The sequence below is a fragment of the Monodelphis domestica genome, chromosome 4 (assembly GCF_027887165.1).
Source record: "Monodelphis domestica isolate mMonDom1 chromosome 4, mMonDom1.pri, whole genome shotgun sequence".
Taxonomy (NCBI): Eukaryota; Metazoa; Chordata; class Mammalia; order Didelphimorphia; family Didelphidae; genus Monodelphis; species Monodelphis domestica.
The window spans coordinates 111,580,706-111,600,669 of NC_077230.1; positions in this window are offsets into that span (position 1 = coordinate 111,580,706).

A 19,964-nucleotide genomic window follows, 5' to 3' on the forward strand; every position below is an offset into this window, starting at 1 on the left:
TGAGGCAGGGCCAGAGTTTGAGGCAGCAGAATTAGGATTGGTATCTAGAAAGGCTCAACTACCTTTTTTTATAGTAGGCAGTTTGGCAACCAGAAAGCAATCGAAAACATTTTTAGCAGGTACAACTTCAGCACTGAAAAACTTAAATTTAGCTGGCTGATTATTGCTTTAAAAATATATATGTTTGCAATGCCATGACTGTACATATGTAACCTATATCAAATTGCTTGCCTTCTCAATGAAGGGTGAGGAGGGAGGAAGAGAATTCAGAACTACAAAAAAAAGAATGTTAAAAATTGTTTTTATGTGTAATTGGGAAAAATATTTGAAAAAGTTTGCCCTCCTTCCTCTCCTCCTGTTCCCCCTTTGGAGAAGTGTGAGGGGGGGGGGAGGAAGTGCAAAACCTTCAAAGATTCACTTCCAGCATGCTAATCAGTGACTTCTGGATGGATTCACTTTCATTCAACAAGGTTTCACTGAGTACTTGGTGGGTAACCAGCTTTTTGATAGAGGATATAGGAGATGAAGAGAAGGCAAGATAATGTCTTTGCCCTTAGGAAGCTCACCTGAGGCAGTGAGAGGATGCTGAGAAATTGTTCTCCCTTTGCTACAGTTGGAGGGAAAGAGAGAGAAATGAGTGGAAATATAAATAAGGAAAGGGTTTTGCAGGAGAAGAGCTAGCTGCATGCCAGGAACCAAATGACAATGGATTCTGGAACTGTAAGGGAAAAAGAGGTTTATTTTAAAAAGGGTTGGACTTCATATCTTATGAATGTGGTCACCAGGAATTTAATTAATTTCCAAAGAGATTTTATTTACAATTTATTTATAAAATGTAGAAAGAGTGAAGCAAGAAATCAGAGAGAGGATAGTTAAATAATTTATCTCCAGCCCCAGGCTCAACCCAGGAAGGGCTAATTAGTACTTAGCCAGAGGGGCCTGAGGACCTGGGATACAGGGAGCTTCTCTCAAGAGGAGAGGTCTCTCCTGAGGCTAGTTTCTTCAGGCAATCCAGTAGTTGAGTCAGCTTTCACTCATCATGTGCCAGTCCAGTCAGCAGATTCTTTATCAACCTCACCAGGAAACAGGATCTCAGGTCCAGTCAGCACTACAAGGAATGGAGAATTTTAATCACAGGAAGTAACAGCTACTTTTAAAGACTCTTCCTTTGCATCATTTCCTGTGCCTTCCCCTAATTTTACGTCTACCAATCACAGCCAGCACTTTGTTTTAGGACTGCCCAGAAGGCAGTCAGTTGATTCTGATTTGTCACCCACTATTTCACACATGGGTCACAGACCTCCCACTTAATGTGTGAAATGGGGTGTTTACATCTTTGGTGATTAGATCTAAAATGGGCAGATCTACATACTCAACTTTAAGTAGGGTGTTTACACTTATGGGAATTAAATCTAAAAATAGGCAGATCTTGTAATTTTATATTCACAATCAAGGGACAGTTAAATATTTTCATTGTTATAATCAGGGGAGAGTTAAATTTGCTCTTCACAGAACTCATGGAGGGGATTTGAGGGGACACCAAATGCTTCTGGGAACTCTTGGCTTTCTGTCTTTTGAGCTGAGTGGATGCTTTGGCTTCCTGTCCCCAGAGCTGAGAAGAGCTTGGAAAAAGGCTACATTGAAGTGGAAGTAAAGTGTTCCTGTCTGCTGAGAAGTACTGTCCTGTAATATTTATTGACAAAGAAGGGGAGGCTATGAAGAATGGGAGATAATAGGAGGTTTGTAGCAGGATATGGAGGAGTTGAAGGGAGAGAGAGAATATTGCTTGGTGAGGCAAAGGAGGGAGATTCCCCCTGCCGAGAGGAAGCAGCAGGGGGCCAATAAGGACTGTTTGTCTTTGAATGACTGAACTGATGTTCAGCTCCCTTCATGCACAGAAAAGATAGTCCATTTATCTGACTGTGAATTCAAATAATATAAAGTTTAATAGCCAGTTGGGACTGGAGAGGTATCAGGAAAGAGAGAAGTCCCTAAATAAGATTGGAGTCTGTCTCAGGTTTTGGAGCTGAGGCCAGGCCCCACAGGCTGGTGGAGGGTTTCTTCCACTCCTGTCTTCTGTGCCAGTTTTGTCAATTTCAGTATCTTAGTAGTAGACAGAAAGCAAACAAGAACAATTCTAACTTTCAGAAGTGATTGGGCCTGAATCTTCGGGCTGAACCAAGAAGAGGCACACCACACGAGACTGGGCTGAACAAGCTTCTCCCTCCTCCAACACCAGGAAGGAAGTCAAACCCAGCAGGAAGGAAGTGCTAGTCACAAGACCCAACTGCCACTCCCAGTTGCCCCTTCCCCCACCAACTGTCAGTCTTGTTTCCTTTCTACAATTGTCCCCTTTTTTTGTTGTGACCTTCCCAAGGTCACTTATTTATATTATAGTTACCAATTTACTAAATCTACTCTAAGGAATTTTTTGCAGGAAAGTTTGGGTAAGGGTAGTTTTGGGTTTTACAATAAATTCAGTACAATAAATGTTTGAACAAAACTATTACAAGAAATTTGAATCTTAGTACTAATACTACTTACTCTAAGTTAACTAAAACTAATACATTTATAGAAATTATTTACATATAATACAACAATATACATTGTTCCACATCCTGATGTCAGTCAAATAGAAATATCTATTGATCTTTCTATTTTCCTAAGACCTTGTGGAACTAACTATATACATATTTGCATTTTGCGTAAATATAATTTCAGACATTTGTTTATTTAAACACGGTCTCTCAATATACTAGTTTGTGATTTTATGTTTTGTGTCTAATAGTGTTGTATTGAATTAATACTTATCAAGTTTCTTCAGATTTCCACTTCTCATGTTGACTGATGGATCTCTTCTTTCTTCCAAGTTATGTAGTGATGCATGCTATTTCCCTAATATGTGAAATTACTTTTGTTTTATTATTTCAACACACAGTCCAACATATAAGTCTTATTTTAGATCTGTCCTCTTCTTATATAAACAAATTTACAAAGTTAAAAGTCTTAGCTGTCCATTTTAGCTTTTCCTCTTTGTTTCTTGTCTCTAGCAGTTTTTTTTTTTTAATGCTTTTCCTCTGGGCCGGTTTAAAATCTTTTCCTCTGGGTTGCTTTTCCTCTGGGCTGGAAAGTTGTCTCGAACATTATGTGTCACTATTATTTCTTTGTGGTGTACGCTTTATGTTAATCAGTTTTTGTTTTCATTTCTCAGCACTATCTCTTGTCCAATTATCTTCTATGTCAGTTACAGTGATGTTGACTTTTTTCTGGTTTCACGTGGGAACAGTGAAACCATGAGTCTTTCCCTACAACTTTTATAGCTGTTGGGGTAGTAAGCAATACTTCATGTGGTTCAGTCCATTTTATGTCTGTAGCCAATTTTCTATTGAAATTTTTTAAGTATACTATGTCTTCTGGTTTGATGTTGTGCAAATTGTAATCCAGGGGTACTGTTTGTTGTATCAAGCCCATGTCATGCAACTCTGCTATTCTTGTCTGTAAAGCTTGTATATATTTTGTTAATTGACAGTCTCCACCTATCATTGCAATGTAAGCTGGTTTACAAGTCCTTCCTTGCCAAATTGCATGTCCATATAGCATCTCAAATGGAGAGATGTGCAAATCTCCACTGGGTCATGTTCTAAGATGGAACAGAACTAATGGCAGAATGTTTGTCCATTTTTGGTGTGTTTCTGCACAAAATTTCCCTATCAATGTTTTAATGTCTTTATTTAATCTCTCCACTTGCCCTGAACTTTGGGGATGATATGGTGTGTGGTATGTTGCTTGTATTCCTAGATTTTTATAAATTTCATTTAATATTGACTGAGTAAAGTGACTTCCATGGTCTGAGTCCAGTTTTGAGGGAATCCCAAATCTAGGTATGATTTCTTTTAATAGGATTTTGACCACAAATGCTGCATTGTTCTTTTTGGCAGGAAAAACTTCTGGCCATCTAGTCAGTCTGTCTATGATGACAAGGCAATGCTTAAACCATTTGTCTTTTGGCATATTGATAAAATCTATCTGTATGCATTCGAATGGAGTATATGCTAAGGGACGGCCTCCTAACACTTTGGTCTTATAAACTCCCTGATTGAACTGCATACAAATTTTACATTTTGACAAACTCTTATGGCATATGAGGATATTCCTGGTGCAGTCCAAAATCGTCTCACTGAATTTGATCACAGCTTGGGTTCTACAGTATCCTTGTGCATGTATTGCATTGCACACGTGATAAAATAAATTTTTAGGCAGGATGGGCTTGCCTAGTTGTGAAAACCATATTCATCTTATTTGTTTTGCTCATAAGTTCTTTATCCATGATTGAATTTCCTGTTCATTATAGGCATTAGGTAGATTGTCCTATTCAACTATTTACTTACTGAGAAGATTAACCTGAAGAAGTTCTGTGTAACAGTGAGCCTGATCTGATCCAAAGAGTGTTGGTGAGGGCCTGAAGCCAAACTTCGGCCTGGCCCAGCTGGGTTGAACTCAGCCATCAAGAGTTCAATCCTGATTATATTTGGAGAACTGTTTTACCTCATAAACCAACCTGGGAGGATTAATTAGATTTAGATCTAGATAGTAAGGACTGGGGAATCTTAGCCAGAGATAGACCAGGGCTTAGGGAGCATCAAGATAAAGAAGAAATTCCTGTGAGGGAATTTTAAAAGGGAGTGGCTAGTGAGATTTTCTTAGAACTAGGGAACCCCTGTTCCTTAATCCTCCTTCCTACTTTGTTTATTACAAAATAAATCTCTTTTAGCCTCATTGCCAACACTGTCTTGGAGGCATTATTGAACACTGGTCCCAGTGAGGGAGGGTATCAGCCTTACTTCACTGAGGGGTGCGGAGGAATCAAATATACCTCAGTATACCACATTATTATTTCACTACTGTACTTGGGAGTTCATGTCAATACATACTCAAAGGGCTGTGTATTTTGTGGAAAACCTTTGGGCTAGAGTTTTCCAATATGGTTTTATAGTAGGTATAGAACCCTGGGACTAATGCACCCCATCATTTCTGCTCTTCTGACAGCAAAACTCTGAACCTTGGTTCAGTCTCCCTATTTGTTTCTCAAGGTGACCACCTGGCTTTTTGGCCAATGTTTCTGGTTTTCAAGAGGCATCTCTCCTTTCTCCCATGTCCTGATCCCTGAAGATATCACACGACTCTTCAGAAACACTGGAAAACAGGCTAGCAAAGCATTTTGGAGTCAGTCAGAAAATCTTGTGAGAGGAGGGAAGTTTATAAGGTTCACCAATATCTCAGAAGGAAATAGGAAAAGAAAAGATACTTTTTCTCACCTCCATTTCCCAGACTTCAGGAAGGGATATAGACATAAACAAGGGATGTAGAGGCCATGGTTAGGAATTGATCCTTGTTGGAGCCATTTTGCATTGCTTTTGACCCTCAAAGGAGATGGTGAGTTATAGTCCCATCCTCACCTGGAGAGACATTAATTCAAATACAAAACTTAAGGGAGCCAGTAATGTCAGGATTTTGTAACCTGAGACCTAAGACCCTCCAAAGTCAGGGCTTACACAGAAAAGTTTTGATTTGGGGACTATGCCCCCAAAATCATATTCTTGTTTATCTTATAGCTTCCACCCAGAGTTTGCATGAGAGAAAATATTCCCAAATTTGCTTATGTATATAACCCATGTATAGGTTTTTATAAATGTGGGTAACAAGGTTCCTCAGCTTCTGTAAAGCACTTAAGGTAACAAATGTATATTGGGTAGAAGATAGTCCTTATTTCACCCAACAGAAGATGCAGAAGATTCACATAAGTTCATATGCATGTACAATAAACACACTAAGCATTCATGGTGGCTCATACACTATCCCTTGAAGCACCTACATACAAAAAGAGGCAAAAGACAATGGAATTTATAATCTACTGGAGGGAATAACACCTTATTCTGAGGAAATCCCTTCCCCCCATGGGATTCTTTTCTGTTCATTCATAGGGGCAACCTGTGATTTGGGAGAGAAATACACATAGGGGTTGATGTAAAGGAAACCCCTTTCCTCTTCCACATTTGCCCTGCACTATCCAAATAACTCACAATACAGTGGCTCACAGTGACGATGACAAGCAAAATACAGGAGGCAATGGAGATTATCCGCTCTTTTTTCTCTAAGAGCCAAGATCTTGTTCTGGATTTCCCCCCAAAGTTGTATTTCCTATCTCCAGTCAAATGGTTTGTTTTGTTAACCGTTTGCTATTGTCCTCATTAGGTGCAGTTAACAGATAAAAGACTGCTTTTCCTCTTAGTTAATAATTATCCTTGAGAAATAAAGAAAAAAAACAAATAAAATATAATAGGTTAAACATACACTGTTTAATGTTCTCATACCCTTTAATGAGGACAACTGTGATCAGCTAAGTTAAAAATTCAGAAAAGAATGAGCAACAAAATCAGTAATTTGCAGGTGGTATTAACTATAATGAAAGCATAGAGATAGCAGATAGAGAACTCTCTTCAGAGCCAGGTCTCTTGACCTGGGTTCAAGTCCCACTTCTTATATAATGGCTGCAATGAGCCTGGGTAAAGCTAAATAACTTTTTGGTCTCTTAGGTCACTCTTTAAGACTATGAGTTGTCATAAAGGTGCCAACTTGTAGAGAGAATTTCTTCTGTTAGGCATTTCTTTTTTTTTCACATTATCAATTTATTTATTTTTTCTCTTTCTTTTTTTTCTTTTTTTATTGTAATACAAAACACAAAGATAGCAATTTTCACAAGAGAGATATGAGCTTGGCTTTTTTGTCCATGTAACACCTTGGTTTTTTAATGGAAGGCCTTGTAATAGCAGGCAAAATCATAAATCTTAAGGTTTTGATCCTAATAATTCCCTTAGGCTAGTAAAGTATTATTATTGCCATTTTGTAACAAAGAACTGGGCTTAACTTTGCTCAGTCACAGAAAGGTAAGCTAAACAGCTTAGAGGTTTGATAACCAGACTGAGAGACAGGATGTACTAGGTTCAAATCTGTCCTCAGATACTTCCTAGCTGTGTGACCTTGGGCAGGTCACTTAACTCCCATTGCTTGCTCTTCTACCTTGGAACCAACACATAGTATTGATTCTAAGATGGGGGGTAAGGGTTTTTGTTTGTTTTTAAAGAATGAACCGGGGGGGAAAATCACATTTCCTTATATCTTTGTGATATGTTAACAGATTTGAGACACAGAGTCTAGACACATAGAGTCTAGAAGGCCTGCAATGGAATTAGAAAAATCTGAGTTCAAATTCTTCCTTGTAAATATACTAACTACATAATCTTGGGCAAGTCTATTTTTTTATAACATTATTTTATTTGGTCATTTCTGAGCATTATTCATTGGAGACAAAGATCATTTTCTCCCCCCCTCCCCTCCCCCATCCCATAGCCGACACATGATTCCACTGGGTATCACATGTATTCTTGATTTGAACCCATTTCCCTGTTGTTGGTATTTGCATTAGAGTATTCATTTAGAGTCTCTCCTCAGTCATATCCCCTCAACCCCTGTAGTCAAACAATTGCTTTTCCTCAGTGTTTTTACTCCCACAGTTTATCCTTTGCTTGTGGATAGTGTTTTTTAGATCCCTGCAGATTGTTCAGGGACATTGCATTGACACTAATGGAGAAGTCCATTACCTTCAATTGTACCACAGTGTATTAGTCTCTGTGTACAATGTTTTCCTGGTTCTGCTCCTCTCGCTCTGCATCACTTCCTGGAGGTCGTTCCAGTCTCCATGGAATTCCTCCACTTTATTATTCCTTTGAGCACAATAGTATTCCATCACCAACATATACCACAATTTGTTCAGCCATTCCCCAATTGATGGGCATCCCCTCATTTTCCAACTTTTGGCTACCACAAAGAGCTCAGCTATGAATATTCTTGTACAAGTCTTTTTCCTTATTATCTCTTTGGGGTACAAGCCCAGCAGTGCTATGGCTGGATCAAAGGGCAGACAGTCTTTAATCGCCCTTTGGGCATAGTTCCAAATTACCCTCCAGAATGGTTGGATCAGTTTACAACTCTACCAGCAGTGAATTAATGTCCCTACTTTGCCACATCCCCTCCAGCATTCGTTACTTTCCTTTGCTGTCATGTTAGCCAATCTGCTAGGTGTGAGGTGATACCTCAAAGTTGTTTTAATTTGCATCTCTCTGATTATAAGAGATTTAGAACACTTTCTCATGTGCCTATTAATAGTTTTGATTTCTTTATCTGAAAACTGCCTATTCATGTCCATTACCCATTTATCAATTGGAGAATGGCTTGGTTTTTTGTACAATTGATTTAGCTCTTTGTAAATTTGAGTAATTAAACCTTTGTCTGAGGTTTTTATGATGATTGTTTCCCAATTTGTTGCTTCCCTTCTGATTTTAGTTACATTGGTTTTGTTTGTACAAAACCTTTTTAATTTGATGTAATCAAAATTATTTATTTTGCATTTTGTGACTCTTTCTATGTCTTGCTTGTTTTTAAAATCTTTCCCTTCCCAAAGGTCTGACATATATACTATTCTGTGTTCACCTAATTTTCTTATAGTTTCCTTCTTTATGTTCAAGTCATTCACCCATTTTGAATTTATCTTGGTGTAGGGTATGAAGTATTGATCTAAACCTAATCTTTCCCACACTGTCTTCCAATTTTCCCAGCAGTTTTTATCAAATAGTGGATTTTTGTCCCAAAAGCTGGGATCTTTGGGTTTGTCATATACTGTCTTACTGAGGTCGCTTGCCCCCAGTCTATTCCACTGATCCTCCTTTCTGTCTCTTAGCCAGTACCAGATTGTTTTGGTGACCGCTGCTTTATGATATAGTCTGAGATCTGGGACTGCAAGGCCCCCTTCCTTTGTATTTTTTTTTCATTATTTCCCTGGATATCCTTGATCTTTTGTTCTTCCAAATGAACTTTGGTATGTTTTTTTCTAAATCAGTAAAAAAAATTTTTTGGAAGTTCCATGGGTATGGCTCTAAATAGATAGATGAGTTTGGGTAGCATGGTCATTTTTATTATATTGGCTTGTCCTACCCATGAGCAGTTAATGTTTTTCCAATTGTTCAAGTCTAGTTTTAGTTGTGTGGAGAGTGTTTTGTAGTTGTGTTCATAAAGTTCCTGTGTTTGTCTCGGGAGATAGATTCCTAAGTATTTTATTTTGTCTAAGGTGATTTTGAATTGGATTTCTCTTTCTAGTTCTTGCTGCTGAGCTGTGTTGGAAATATATAGAAATGCTGATGACTTATACGGGTTTATTTTGTATCCTGCAACTCTGATAAAGTTGTTGATTAATTTCGATTAGCTTTTTGGTTGAATCTCTAGGATTCTTTAAGTAGACCATCATGTCATCTGCAAAGAGTGCTAACTTGGTCTCCTCCTTGCCTTTTTTAATGCCTTCAATTTCTTTTTCTTCTCTAATTGCTACTGCTAGTGTTTCTGGTACAATTTCAAATAATAGAGGTGATAATGGGCATTCTTGTTTCACTCCTGATCTTATTGGGAATGCATCTAGTTTATCCCCATTGCAGATGGTGTTAGTTGATGGTTTTTAGATATATACCGTTTACTATTTTTAGGAATGACCCTTCTATTCCTATGCTTTCTAGTGTTTTTAAAAGGAGTGGGTGTGGTATTTTATCAAATGCTTTTTCTGCGTCTATTGAAATAATCATGTGATTTTTGTTGGTTTGCTTGTTGACATGGTCAATTATGTGGATGATTTTCCTAATATTGAACCAGCCCTGCATCCCTGGTATAAATCCTACTTGATCATGGTGAATGACTCTTCTGATCACTTGCTGGAGTCTTTTTGCTAGTATCCTATTTAAGATTTTTGCATCTATATTCGTTAGGGAGATTGGTATGTAATTTTCTTTCTCTGTTTTTGGCCTGCCTGGCTTTGGAATCAGTACCATGTTTGTGTCATAAAAGGAATTTGGTAGAACTCCCTCTTTGCTTATTATGTCAAATACTTTGTATAGTATTGGGACTAGCTGTTCTTTGAATGTTTGATAGAATTCACTTGTGAATCCATCAGGTCCTGGGGATTTTTTCTTAGGGAGTTCTTTGATGGCCTGTTGGATTTCTTGTTCTGATATGGGATTATTTAAGAATTCGATTTCTTCTTCTGTTAGTCTAGGCAATTCATATTTTTGTAAATATTCATCCATATCACCTAGATTGGTAAATTTATTGCCATATAGTTGGGCAAAGTAGTTTTTAATGATTGCCTTAATTTTCTCTTCATTGGAGGTGAGGTCCCCCTTTTCAGCTTTCATGCTGTTAATTTGCCTTTCTTCTTTTCTTTTTTTAATTAGATTGACCAGTACTTTGTCTATTTTGCCTGTTTTTTCAAAGTACCAGCTTCTAGTCTTGTTTATTAGTTTAATAGTTCTATCACTTTCATTTTTATTAATTTCTCCCTTAATTTTTAGGATCTCTAGTTTGGTTTTCTTCTGGGACTTTTTAATTTGTTCGCTTTTAAGTTTTTTGATTTGCATTTCCAATTCATTGATCTCTGCCCTCCTTAATTTGTTAATATATGCACTCAAGGATATGAATTTTCCTCTGAGTATTGCTTTGGCTGCATCCCATAAGGTTTGAAAGGATGTCTCACCATTGCCATTTTCCTCAATGAAATTATTAATTGTTTCTATGATTTCTTCTCTAACTAACCAATTTTGGAGTATCATATTATTTAATTTCCAATTAATTTTTGATTTGGCTCTCCATGTACCTTTACTGATCAATATTTTTTATTGCCTTATGATCTGAAAAGGTTGCATTTATTATTTCTGCTTTTCTGCATTTGAATGCCAAGATTCTGTGACCTAGTGTATGATCTATCTTTGTGAATGTGCCATGTGGCTCTGAGAAGGTGTATTCCTTTTTGTCCCTATTTATTTTTCTGCATATGTCTATTAACTCTAATTTTTCTAAGATTTCATTCACATCTTTTACCTCTTTATTATTTTTTTTTGGTTTGATTTATCTAAATTTGATAGTGGTTGGTTCAAGTCTCCCACTAATATGGTTTTACTGTCTATTTCCTCCTTCAAATCTCCTAGTTTCTCCATTAGAAATTTGAATGCTATATCATTTGGTGCATACATGTTGATTAGTGATAATTCCTCATTGTCTATACTCCCTTTTAACAGAATATATTTATCTTCCTTATCGCTTTTAATCTGGTCTATTTTTGCTTTGGCTTTGTCAGATATCATGATTGCAACTCCTGCCTTCTTTCTATCAGTTGAGGCCCAAAAGGTCTTACTCCATCCTTTAATTCTAACCTTGTGAGTATCAACCCGCCTCGTATGTGTTTCTTGAAGACAACATATGGTAGGGTTTTGGGTTCTAATCCAATCTGCTATTTGTCTAGGTTTTATGGGTGAGTTCATCTCATTCACGTTCAAAGTTATGATTGTCACTTGTGGATTCCCTGGCATTTTGATATCCTCCCCTAATTCTGACCTTTCTTCTTTAGCTATAACCTTTTAAACCAGTGATTTACTTTCGTTCAGTACCCCTAGTCCCTTCCCTTGATATGCTTCCCTTTCTGGCCCCTCCCTTTTTTTGTTCCCTTCCCCTCTCCCCTCTCCTTCCCTCACTTTTTAATACTCTCCCCCCCCCTCCTTAATTTTCCTTTCTCTCTTACCCTGTTGGATAAGATAGAATTCAGGATCCCAATGGATCTAGATGTTCTTCCCTCTCAGAGTTGATTTCACTGAGAGTAAGGTTTAAGTAATACCACTTCACGCTTTCTTCTTCTCCTTCTCATATGAGAATTCTTCCCCTCCCCTTTCCATGTGTATCTTTGTGTGGGAAAGATTATTCTATTTAGTTCCCCCCCCTTTATTTCTTGAAGTAAATCTTAGTATCATCAACAATTCCCCCCTCCATTTTTCTTTCTTTTCCCCCCTTTCACCAAATATTCTTGATTCCCCAATCTTTCCCTATGCATGATTCTTCTAACTACTCTTATGATGCATACAATTTTTGAGTTACACAATACATTTTCCCCACATATTAATATATATAATTTGATATAAATGTAGTCCTTATAGAAGAGAGTTTGACTTAAAGAAAAAGATAAGATTTATCTCCTTTTCCCTTTTTTTCATATTTATCTTTTCATGTTTCTCTTGCTTTCTGTGATTGGATGTCAAATTTTCCACTAAGTTCTGGTCTTTTCTTAGCAAATACTTGGAAATCTTCTATTTTGTTGAATGCCCATACTTTCCCCTGGAAGTATATAGTCAGTTTTGATGGGTAATTGATTCTTGGTTGGAGACCCAGCTCTCTTGCCTTTCTAAATATCATGGCCCATGCTTTGCCGTCTTTTAGCATGTTAGCTGCTGAGTCATGTGTGATCCTTATGGGGGCCCCTCTATATTTGAAGCTCCTCTTCTTGGCTTCTTGTAAGATTCTTGTAAGATTTACTCCTTAGCTTGGAAGCTCTTGAACTTGGCAATTACATTCCTAGGGGTTGTCTTTTGGGGATTTAGTATAGAGGGTGTTCTATGAACTCTTTCTATTTCTATTTTGCCCCCTTGCTCTGGAACATGTGGGCAATTTTCTCCTATAATCTCCTGTAGTATAGCATCGAGGTTTTTGTTTATCTCTGGTTTTTTGGGCAGACCAATGATTCTCACGTTTTCTCTCTTTCCTCTGTTTTCCTCCTCTGTCACCTTGTCAGTGAGATATTTTATGTTTTCTTCTAATTCATTAATTTTTTGGCTTTGCTTTATTATTTCTTGCTGTTTTGCAAGATCACTGTCTTCTAGTTGCTGATTTCTGGTCTTTAGGGACTGGATTTGTTTTTTAGCTTGGTCTGCCCTTTTGTTAGAAGCTTCCAACTCTTTCTCCAATTGTGAAGTCTTGTCTTTCAGGCTGCTGACCTCTTTCTGGGTTTTTTCCCATTTTTCTTGCCAGAAAGTTTTCATCTTTTGGATAAGCTCCAATTTGAGTTCTTCCAGAGCTTGTGGATAATTTCTATCTTGGGGGACATGTTTTGATTTTGTTTGAATTTCATCCTTTTTCTCTTCTTTTCTTTGGGTGCTCCCACCATAAAAGTTTTCAATAGTCACTTTTTTCCCTTTCTTCTTGGAGGCTTGATTTTGGGCCATGTGAGCCATCCCTTTGGTGATTATTTTCCCCTTTCCTTTTTGGTCCGAGGTCTGGGTGATATGGGTGAGTTTTCTGTGTATTTATGTTGCCTCAGACTAGTTCTTCCCAGCATCTGTGGTTTGTTTGTATGCCCACCCTCGTGCTCAGTGCACCCCCATGCTTTGTGATCTCTTCTCACCAGTGCGCAGGAATCTCCTGTAAAATTGCTCTGAGTGGTGGATCTCTGGTATTCCCTGTCAGTTTCCAGGGAGCCTGGTGTGCCTCCCCCTCACTACAGCAAGGGGAAACACTTTGACCTTAGGCAGTTTTTACAGATTCTCAAGACTCCACTCTGTTCACAGTTTGTAGGGGCCCCACCATCTGCGCGCTCTGCAGTGTGCAGGGTTCTCCCGTGAAACCACCCTGAGAGGTCGTTTCCTAGCAGTCTTTAGATCCCAACGACCCTGGTGTGCCCCCCCCCCCCCCAGACAGAGATGTTCCTCACTCACTCGTTGTCCTGGTGAGTGCTCTGATCCCCTACTCTGGTTCTGTGGGGGAGGTAGGGGAGGGGAAGGGCGGCTCAGTTCATGTTTTTGTGCAAGCTTTTCTTCCTTCTTATAGTGTGGCAATGTTTAAACCCCACCACGTACCTTTGTTTCTGTGGGGTACTAGAGAGTCCCTCTGTTCTTCTAAAGATGATTTTTATGCTCGTTTGAGGTAGTCTATTTCATTTGGTGCCGGGGAGAGGAAGTGATTTGCATCTAGATTGTAGCTATGTTTACCCTGAAGTCTGTTAGGCATTTCTTATATTAATAAAATTACATGTCTAGTTTCCTTTTCTATACTTTTCACTATAATAGATTCCCCAAATCAGCTAAAGTTTTATTTGGACCATGCTTTTATTTCCTACTGTTCCCTATTCAGCAATCCCCTTCTTCCTCATATCTATAGGTTCTCCCCATTCCCTTTCCCTCCCCCAGTTATATTCTTTCTTATACCTACAGCTTTGCTTTATTAAACCATCCAAAAAAGAAGCATTTCATTACAAAGGACAGCCAATCTGGGGTTTCAAGGTCTGGAAATTTCAGAATGGAAGAGCTCTTCAGAGGTCATCTCAGCTATCCATTGGTTCCTAAGCAAGACCCTCCCTGACACAGTTGAATCCTCCAAAGGAAAGAGATTTTCATGGTTCCTCTGCTACTGGACAGCACACTTTGCCAAATTCTTATTGTCAGGTCAGTTCTCTGAGACTCATCAACAAGATGAATTAGAGGATTTGTGACTCCATCCAAAAGCACTATGCTCTGGGCAAAGGACTTTTCAGTTTTTCCAAGTGCTTATGAGCCACCACATGTGCCCTGGGGTATGAAAAGAATAAGTCCGAATCTGCCAGACTTGAAATAAACAACATGCAAATTCTATGCAAAATATTGTGCAAGTTGGCACCAGAATATTTTGATTCAATAGCTGGGGCAATGAGCATATGGCTGTGTCCACAATTGCATCTATTTTCCCCTCCCTGACTCTCCATTTCTTCTCTATCTTCTTTCTCCCTCCCCCTTTCATCCACTAAATTGATCCCCTCATGAGTCAAAGGCTAAAAGCACTAGATATCATATATTATTACCTTGGTTTCCCTCTGTACCCAACACAAGACTATGTAAATAGCAAGCACCATATAAATATTTATCTAGGGAATGAATGACTGAATATAGTGAATTTTAGATTTTCTCCACCCTGCTTAGTCTTAGAATTCTAGCAATCAGGAATGTATACACCCCTACTTAAGGATTAAGTGTTGAGGAGGATGGCCTATGACTGACATGTGCTAGCAAGTGACAAATAAGAAACAACTGACAGACCCCGTGGGCTGTCCTAAGTCAAGCTTAAGCTACCATTGGTACATGTGATGGCAGGAAGTGATGTAAAGAATGGTCTATATATTTTGTGTCACTTCCTCTCTCTCTCTCTCTCTCTCTCTCTCTCTCTCTCTCTCTCTCTCTCTCTCTCTCTCTCTCTCTCTCTCTCTCTCTCTCTTCCTCTCTCCTCTCTCTCTCTCTCTGTTGGATCTCGGCGTTAGCATTGGGAGCTTGTGGTGGTATTCTTAGTGTGCCTGGTGAGTGGTTTAGGCTGATTCCTCTTTTCCTTTACCTCCTAAAGTGCTATCCTCTTAGGAGGCCCCTCATCTCAGAAGAGGCCTCATGGCTGGAAGCCAAGCTAAATTGAGAAGGCCCCTTGGCTTAGGCCTCCAACTCCTATTTCACTTGCTATAGCAGTCCAATTCGCTTTTCTCTCTTTTTCTTAATTTTCTTCCCTCTATTGTAATTAAACCACCATAAAAATCCCAAACTGACTTGAGTATTTTATTGGGATTGAATTTTAATCCCTGGTGACCACTAGTATAATATATTCAGTCAACAACCCTAATTTTACCCCTTACAATATCCATCTTTTCTCTTTCTCTCTTGTTCCCCCTGCTTCTAGCATTCTTCCTTCTCCCATTTGCCTTTCTAATACATCCTTCAAGTCTCCACACAGGTCTAATATCCTCCATGAAAATATCCTGATTAAAACCACAATGTCTCTGCCTTCTCTGAATTCCTATCCCATACAATCTGGCACTCCACAGAAGCATAGATTTTGAGGTAGAAGAAATCTTAAAGGTCATCTAGTCCAATCTCTACAGTTTACAGCTGAAGATGACAACCAGATAGGTTAACTAACCTGCCACAGGCAGCTGGTAATGCAAGAGATAGAGAGCTTGACCTAAAGTTGACAAGACCTGAGTTTAATCTAGCCTTAGAACTTGTCATGCTACCCTAAGGAAGTCATTTAACTATTATGAATAAAAATTAATCTTGGAGATTTTATACTAAATTTATAAGTATTTATTAGTAAAGAGAAAGAAAGAGAGAAATAAGATTTCTGGTATTTCTAACTTAAAGTAAGTCCCCAGCAGAGTTCATTCTGTTTCATCATGTCCAGGTCTATTTCACAAGTAGGAGATCAGGGGGCCCAGCTACACACATAGTTGGGCCAGACAAATTAACTCCAGCCAAGGAGCAGGCTTCAGGTTAGGAGAAGGAACCAGATCCCAAGAGACTGAGTTCCTAGATTCTAACCCAGCAAAGTCCCTGCAATGCTGGTTGCCAGAGATGGCTTACAAAGATAAGTGGAACAGCTGAGAGAGAGGTCCTTTCACAAGCCAAAAGGAATGTCTGAGAACTTCTTGGAGCTTCAAAGAGATGACTTTTTAAGCTCAGTCTAAGCCCCAACCCTCTGGATCCTTCAACTGGACCAAGGTTTCACCTCAGTCCATATAGTCACATCCCCTGACTTCCATCACTGTATTCAGTTAGGAATATTGGCAAATTAAGATGGATGATTCAGTGACTCCTATAGCCACAATCATGCGGAGACTCCGAGTCTTCACCAGGAATGTCATAGGAACCCAAAATTTTATTTAAGATAGCCTAGTAGGAAGAAAAGGAGAATCTGGGTTATTCTTGAGCAGGGCATAGCCCCATAGGATTCCCAGTAAAGGTGAGCCCTCACTAAAAGAATGAGACCTGATTTTAGGGTACAGAGTATATCTCTTTATACAGGGCATCTACAGATGCATCTGACAACATTTTGGCTTATCAGAATTCTGTAGTAGCCTCATTAGACAAGTTTGCTTCCTTTGCATATCAGAAGTCTGTCTAGTCATCTTGGCATATCTGGACCATAACCTTATAGAGTTGGATTATTCACTTATCAGTGCCAACTCTTCATATCACCTATTCAAGGGAAAGTATTTGATCACCTTAGGGTTCCTTCATTAGAATATCTGGTTAGGCCTTGTCTGGAATGGGTTTAATTGGTTTTATTAATTCTTCTGGAATGGAAGGCATGAGCCTAGGGTGCTGGACTTAGCCGGTGTGTGGAGTGAGAAATTAGTGTGTTATTCTCAAGTTTTTAAAAGTTATTAATATCTAAAAGCTGGTCCCCTCCTTGTCATGGGCAGTGCACCCCCAGAAACTCTGGCAAACTATTATCAGGGAAATTCCTTTGCTCCCTTACACCCTCTGACTCCCAACCCAAAACATCTGACCTTGAGAGGATTATCCTCCTTTGATTGTCCCATTGATCCAAATCATAAGAACCACCCCCATGTCTTCAGGGAAAACTCCTCCCCAACCCCTTACCTCAGAGTCAAGTCCTCATTGAATATAAAAACCCCAGAACTGAGGCAATCAGGGAGCAACCTCCAAGGTTGCTCCACTCATGATGTCTTGCTTGCCAAAAATTCAACATTACTAATAAATCTCTCTTTACTTTTAAGTTAAGTTTTGGAGTCTTGCATTCTTGCAAAAGGTATCCTTCCCGAACCCCAGGGGTACACCTCTGCACCCCACAACATCCCCATCCATTTATCTTATAAGGTTACCCCACCCCCTCCTTCAAACCGGACAATTTTGGGTTGGATCTTTGGGAGTTTGTTTGGGAACTTGCCTGAGGCAGGTGTCCCAAACTGATGTTACCCTGAAAGTACACAATGATCAAATCTTAAGTACCAATCTTAAATACTCTTTTGTGTTAAAAGCTTTTCCCATTGTATTGGAAGCTTCTTCCAGGTGGTCAATCCAGGGCTGGACTGATCCTTACAATCAGCCCCTTCCAGATAATCCAGTCCTGAATTCCTCCTCTTTGTAAAATATTCTTGTCCTTTATTTCTGGATTAAAACTTTTATCTCCAAATCTTGATCATTTCTTTAAAATGTTAAAATGTTTGAATGTACCCACAATAAAGCCATTCTGCAACTTCTTGAAAAATGTTAATTTGCTTGAATGTGTAAAACAAGTCTATTGTATTTTCCTAAAATGCAAGAAAGAGTCTTTCTGTAATTCAGAGTGAGTCAGTCTGTCTCTGGACAGTCTGAGGCATGGCCACACATTTCTCTCTCTCTGCAAATTTTTTGGGGAATTTGTCTTAGGTCAATGACTTGAAGCAGTGTTCCACATTTCTCTCTCAATAAATACTTTCCTTTTTAAAGATAGTTTTTCCTGGTTTTTAAAAATAGTGGTCAAAGAGGGTATACTTTGATATTATCAAGGTCCCCTTAAAATCCCCCACACAGAGGGATTCTTGAGAATCATACTCTATATTACTATGTCTTAAATATCCAGTCTTGCCTGGAATCTCACAAAAACCTCAGAGCTAGGTTCACAGAGTAGATGGTCACCACATTCTTGCTAATTAATTAGATAAATTAATGAAGTGTATTTGCTAAAAGGCCATCTTTGATAAGTTCTTTAGTGATGCATCAGAGGGCTCTGTCCTTTGTCCTGACTGATCAAATTTTTATCAATGGCAATAGGAATCTAGGAATCCTAAACTTGTGGCCTAGTGGGATCTGGTGAACCCCAAGTTTCAGGACTAGCTTATACATTGGAGACCCCAAAGTTGTACTTGTTCCCTTTTCCCATGGGAATCTACCTTGAAGGGAATCTCAGGTTGGCAGTTTCAGACTGAGTAGGGAACCCTCAGGGGAATGACAATCCTAGTTGGGTGAGATTAAGCATAGGTTAAGGACCCTCTTTGTTTTAGGTTGTCTCCCCTACTGTATCAGACCCTTTTCCAAGAAGATCCACATCTGGGCAGGAACCATCCTTTAGTATCCATTGTAAGTAGCCCCTTCTCTTACACCCTAGCTTCTAGCTATGATTCCTTTTCCAAGCTTGATCCTATCCTGTCCATGTAATTTGAATACTCCCATTTTCTTTGTAGCTATAGTGATGTCAATCATCTTTCCCTGCCCCTGGATTCCCCAAAATTCCCCAAATGGTATTCTTTTGTTCCTCAGAGCCGCCATCTAGCAAGGTGGCACTCCCAGGGGTCAGTGACCAGAGCGACCAGAGTTCAATCCTCGGACTCTGTGCAGTCGTGTGTGGCACCCAGCTCTGTGTTGAGGTCTATTAGCGCTGAACCCCTTTTGCCCTTGATTAAGGAGTGAATTTGACTATTTAATAGTTCTGTGTTTTTTCCCAGTCAGCAACATAAATGAAGACATAAAAATCCTGCTTCTTAGATGTGCAATTGGCATATTTAGAAGGCAATTTAGCACAGTGGCTAGAATGCTAGACCTGCAGTTAAGGAAGACCAGCTCAAATCATGTTTCTGATATTTACTAACTCTATGACCCCTATCATATCTTCTAACCTTTTCCAGCCTCAGTTTGCTCATTTAAAAATGGGAATAACAAGAGTACCTATTGACATGGGCACTGTACCCCAGAAACCCAGGCAAACAATTACCAGGGAAACTCAGTTGCCCTTGCATCCTTGTGACTTAACCTAGAAACGCCCAATGACCCCACCTAGGGTCCTGAGATGTTTACCCTCTTTTGTCCTCTAGATTTAAGATGGGCAAAGAGATGAATCTTTATGCCTCCAGGCAGGCCCCAGTCAGATGACCACCTCACCCCACCAAATGCCTGAGGGACTAATACTCTAGGTCCTGCCCACACCAGGACCTAGCATCTAAAGAGTATATAATCCCCAGAACTGATGTCGTCTGGGGTTCAGCCTCTCCATCCATGATGCCCCCACTGGGAACAGCCTTTCCTTTCATGCTGTCCTCCCAGGAACTGCTCCCCATCTTGCTGTTCCACCTTGCTATCCTCCTGGCCACTCCCAACATTACTTTCTAAATTAATAAATCTCTTTTTTGTTTTTTAAGCTAAGTTTTGGAGTCTTGCATGCTTGCAAAAGGTATCCTTCCCGAACCCCAAGGGTATCCTTCCCGCCCATAATACCTATCCTGCAAGATTGTAATGAGGATCAAATGCAATATTATATAT